The sequence below is a fragment of the Dipodomys ordii genome, unplaced genomic scaffold (genome assembly GCF_000151885.1).
Source record: "Dipodomys ordii isolate 6190 unplaced genomic scaffold, Dord_2.0 Scaffold7, whole genome shotgun sequence".
NCBI classification, from domain to species: domain Eukaryota; kingdom Metazoa; phylum Chordata; class Mammalia; order Rodentia; family Heteromyidae; genus Dipodomys; species Dipodomys ordii.
This window is the reverse complement of record NW_012267223.1, coordinates 3,197,225-3,202,523: the sequence shown is the minus strand read 5'-3', so window position 1 is coordinate 3,202,523 and position 5,299 is coordinate 3,197,225. Positions and strand designations below refer to the sequence as shown.

Genomic DNA, 5,299 nt, shown 5'->3' with positions numbered 1-5,299 from the left:
TCAAGTGGTAGAGTGCTAGCCTTGAGCTGAAGAGCTGAGGGACAGCGCCCAGGCCCAGAGTTCAGGCCCCACGACCAGACCCAAAAATAAATAAATAAATAAATAAATAAAAATTTAAAAAGCAGTGTGCTTCCCTGCCCTGCCTCTCTGCAGGGGGCCCAGGTCGCCCCCACTTCCCACATCTCCCGGGACCAGCCCCCTCCAGAGGTGTGACACATGGACCTTGGTTTCTTTTGCCTAGAAGGTGAGATCTCCCAACCAGGAACCTTGTGGGGTGGGGCTTGGTTGTGGCCTGGGCAGGAGACTCAGTCTTTCCTTCATGAGAATCCAGGATGTGGAGTTGGGTCTCTAATAAGGCCAGCCAAGAGCCCACTTTGGGACCAGTTGGGAGCTGATATTGGCAGAAGTCCATGGAATGTGCCATCCGTAACTCTTTCTGCTGACCAGTGTGGTCGGTCTGGTCTAGCCGCATCACAGAGGAGCAGAAGCAACAGGACTGCCAGGTCACGTGACAGCAGGGAGTTGGGCCATGTGCTTCCATTGATGCCAGGGGCAGTGCCCAGAGGCCAAGCCCTTGCTGCAAAACACTGTGAGGAATTCTGCCAGGTTGAAAACGGGCAGGCTGGTCTGCTTCCAGCCCTTTTCCTCAGGTGAAAGTTGGGGTTTTGCAATCCTGTAATTACTATGTTTAGCAGAGATGCAGATTTCTCCCTCTTGGGTAATTCTCAGAAATAGAAACCAATTTTCTTTGGGCTGGATGAACCAAAGACCACAGGGAATACAGGATCATGCCTCGTTCCCAGCCAGGGGTTTTCAGTCCCCCCCCACAAGTGCTTATTTGGGAATGGACCCTTATTTGGCTGTGGTCACTTGGGTAGAGCTGGGGAAGGGAACAGAGTTGGAAAAGAAGGTTCAGGAGGCAAGTTAAGGACATAGCACCCCTCCTATTTTTCCCTTCCCATCTTAGTGAAACAATGGCCCCTGAAGATGTCGCTGTCCTAATCTGTTAGGACCTAGGAACGAATGTTGCCTGATAAAGCTGAAGGGACTTTGAAGATGTGATTGGGATTTAGAGATGAGAGATTGTCCCTAGTCATCTAGCTGTGTGGCCAGTGGAATCCTAAGGAAGGAAGCTGAGTGCCAGTAGCTCATGCCTATGATCCTAGCTACTCAGGGGGCTAAGATCTGGAGGATAGGTAGGAAAGTGGAATATTCCCTCTCCAAAATAACCAGCAAAAAAGCAGGGTTGGATGTGTGGCTCAAGAAGTAGATTGCCAGCCAGGCGCTGGTGGCTCATGCCTGTCATCCTAGCTACTCAGAAGGCTGAGATCTGAGGATCTTGTTTCAAAGGCAGCCCAGACAGAAAGTCTATGAGACTCTTATCTCCAATAAACTACTAGAAAATGGGAAGTGGTGCTGTGGCTCAAGTGGTAGAGCTCTAGTCTTGAGCTGAAGAGCTCAGGGACAGTGCTCAGGCCCAGAGTTCAAGCCCCATGACTAAAAACAAAAACAAAAAACAAGTAATAGATTGCCAGTTTAGCAAGCTGAAAGCTGTGAGTTCAAGTGCCAGTACACTTAAAAGGGAAAGGGAGAGAGCCAGTGTTAGAGAAGGAGATGTGACAACTTAATTAGAAAGTAAGACTTGAAGATAAGATTTGGAGAAATAAGATGTGAAGATGCTAGATTAGAGACAAGGAATGGGACCCTGAACTAAGGTGGCCTCTAGAAGGTAGAAAAGGTAAGAATTCTATAGCCACTCAGGTCTTTGGTAGATTGCTCTCTAGAAATATAGGTTATTACGTCTGTCATGCTAAGTTTGTGCAGCAGTAGGTAGCTAAATAACCATCCAACAAATCAGCTTTGCTCTTCCAAGGACTGGGGAACAAATCCATCTGCTCAGGAAGCTGAAGATGCCACAGGACAAGGTAGAAGCCAGGATCTGAAGGTCAGGTAGTGGGAACAGTGTGGGCTCCTGGCTGTCAGCAGATATAAAAATCTCTCCCAAGGCTGTGGCTGTGGCTCAGTGGTAGAGCACTTGCCTAGCATGCATGAAGCCCTGGGTTCTGTTCCTCAGAACCACAAAACAGAAAAAGCTGGAAGTGGTGCTATGGCTCAAGTGGTAGAGTGCTAGCCTTGAGCAGAAAATCTCAGGGACAGTGCCCAGGCCCTGAGTTCAAGCCCCATGACCAACAACAACAAAAGCCTCCCAATAGACTATACGCATCCTGGCTTCCACACTGGACACTCTCCTTACCTCTACTAGAGCACTGACACCAATTGGACTATTTACCTTTTTCAAGACAACTAGTATCAGCTGGGTGCCCGTGGCTCACGCCTGTCGTCCTAGCTATTTAGGAGGCTGAGATCTAAAGATCACAGTTCAAAACCAGCCTGGGCAGGAAAGTCCATGAGACTCTTATCTCCAACTAATCATCCAAAAGCTAGAAGTTGATCTGTGGCTCAAGTGGTAGAGCAATTAACTTGGAGTGAAAAAGCTAAGGGCCAGGGGCTGGGAATGTGACCTAGTGGTAGAGTGCTTGCCTAGCATGCATGAAATCCTGGGTTTGATTCCTCAGTACTTTCACATAAACAGAAAAAGCTGGAAGTGGTGTTGTGGCTCATGTAGTAGAGTGTTAACCTTGAGCAAAAGGACAAGCCCAGGGAGGGACAGGGTCCTGAGTTAAAGACCCATGACTGGCAAAAAAAAAAGAGACAGTGCTCAGGTCATGAGTTCAAGCATTAATGGTGGTGTGTGCGTGCATGCACACATACATACACAATTGCTAGTAATGCTATATTTTTCCATTGAACACATGAAGTACTGATTTACACCAGGGTCTTAATTGCTTTCAGGTTTTCCCTCCTAGTCATTTACATGGGAAGAAGAGTATGGCTATAGAAGATAACACCAAGCTCATTTAAATCTAATCAACAGGTACTAGTCCGGAGGTAGCGCCTTGAGGAGGGCAGGGGTCAGGGTGATGGATACATCCACAAGTTAAGGGACAACAAAGAATGTCAGCCAACCAGTAGCAGCACCGCGAGGCCTGGGACAGACCTTGCCTCATGCCCCAGTCTTGCTGACACAGGGGTTGAGACAATGTCCGTATCTGTTGTTTGAACCCACAAGAAACCCAAACAAATGCTTCCAGGTGCCAGGCAGGTGGTTAAAATAGAGCATGCATGGTCTCTAGGTGTACATCTTGAGAACGTTCTAGAATGACCTAAGATTCACCATTGCACACAGAGTCAACAGGCCTGCAGAAAGGTGGAGGCTCATCCCCAGCAAGGGGAACCTTTGAAGACAAGGGGTACAGCCAAGGCCACTCACACCTCCCGGAGCGGTCACACCGCACAGAGGCAGAAACCCAGGCAAAGCCCACAGTCTAGCACCTAGCTGGAATCCTGCAGGGCAAGTCTGCTCCCCTGATCTCCATATGGGGCCAACAGCACCCCAAATACCTGGCATGGTTAACCTAGAAACAGCAACTAGGAAACTTTCAGAATGGAAGCCACACCCTAGGCCAAACCAGAACCAGATGCTGAGAATGTGCCTAGCAGATACCTCTTTCCCCCCTTTCCCGCCCCACACTGCAGAGAGGAAGGCCTGGAAAAAAAAGGAAAGAGCTCAAGGTCAGCAGACCCTGCAGCAGTGGAGCTGAAACACCTCTGGAAGGAAGCTTCAGAGAAGGGTGAGGCGGCCTACTACCAGCAATTCATCATGCTGGGCGTTGCTAGCTCACGCCTGTCATCCACCCAGGAGGCTGAGAGCTGAGGATCTCTGTTCAAAGCCAGTCCAAGCAGAAAAGTCTGAGAGACTCCCCTCTCCAATCAACCAACAGAAAGCTGGAAGTGAAGGCATGCATGGCTCAAGTAGTAGAGCTCCGGCATTGAATGAAAAAGCTAAGTGAGGGGCTGGGAAGGTGGCTCAGTGGTAGAGCGCTTGCCTTGCATGCCTGAGGCCCTGGGTTTGATTCCTCAGCACCACATAAGCAAAAAGAAAAAAGCCGGAAGTGGCGCTGTGGCTCAAGTGGTAGAGTGCTAGCCTTGAGCTGAAGAGCTGAGGGACAGCGCCCAGGCCCAGAGTTCAGGTCCCATGACCCGACCCCCCCCAAAAAAAGCTAAGTGAGAGTGCCCGGGCCCTGAGTTCAGGCACCAGTGCTGGCATGCACACACATGCGCATGTAAGTGCGCATGCGCGCACACACACACACCAGAGTAATTAAGTAGCCTTCTGGTAGCCTCAACTCCAGGACAGGAGATTGGGGGAAGGAGAGGAGAAAAACAGTTCGTTTCACCTGTGACAGCCTTGGTCATCTCCATCATCTTGGCCCAGACCTGCGGCCAGCTGGGCATTGCTGGCAGCTGGCAGCAGCTGGTTAACGGGACCTGGGGGTGGGGTGGGGAGTCAGAGAAAGCCTCGGGGCTGCTTCCCCTCCCACAGATACTGGAGCTGGGAGGAGAAGCGGGGCAGGGCAGGGGTGGGCAGGGCGCAGCGGCGCGACCCGGGGGAGGGCCGGCCCTGCGCTGAGCGGTGGGAATCGGGCTGACCCTGGGCGGCTCCAGGCTCCAGCTCCCCGTGTGTCGGGCGCAGAGCCTTCTGCTGCTTCCATCCCGCCCTGTGGCCGGGGCTAAGGACGCGGGGGGGGGGGGGGGCTGAACTTCTGAAGACTGAAAGGGACAAGGGTCTGGAAAAGGCACCCCGAAGGGGGAGATGAATGAGAAGAATGGGGGGAGGCAGAGGCCTGGAGAGGAGGGGGCGGGGGGGGGAGGCCCCGGAGGACAGAGCAGCCATTGTGCTGGCTGGAACCGGCTGGAACCGGGGCGGAGGGCTCTGCCCTTCACCTCCCCCCCGCCCGCTGGGGCCTTCCCTAGCGTCTGGAGGGCCCCGTGCCTCGGGAGGCCACGGGGTGCCCAGCCCACCGGCTGCCCCTCCGCCCTTTGCCAGCTGGGTTTCCAGGCAGCGCTGCCCCCCCCCCCCCGCGCGCCCCTGCAGACTCCGGGGCTCCAGCCCGGGGCGCAGAGACACGGCAGGCCCTGCCCGGCTTTATGAACATGAATGAACTCACGCGCGACCAGATTTCCCTCTTCCCTGTGCCTGCCTCAGTTTCCCCTCTGCAGCAGGAGCACCGGGCGGGCTCCCCGGGGCCTCCTGATGGAAAAGTCCTCCCGAGTAAGGGCGCAAAAAAGGCGGGGCGTCCGTGCTGAGATGTGGAGGTGCAGGATCTCCTGGGTGCCCCAAGTCCAGACCGGGATCCCAACCACGCCTGGAGGAGAGCGGATGGAAAGAGGGTGCGGG

At 53.4% G+C, this 5,299-nt stretch overlaps 1 protein-coding gene across 1 annotated transcript in view; it reads right to left on the bottom strand.

Moving 5' to 3' along the window:
• Positions 1–5,299, bottom strand: part of Ube2o (ubiquitin-conjugating enzyme E2O) — a 28,133-nt gene that overhangs the window by 2,245 nt on the left and 20,589 nt on the right. The gene's annotated exons all lie outside the window — the stretch shown is intronic.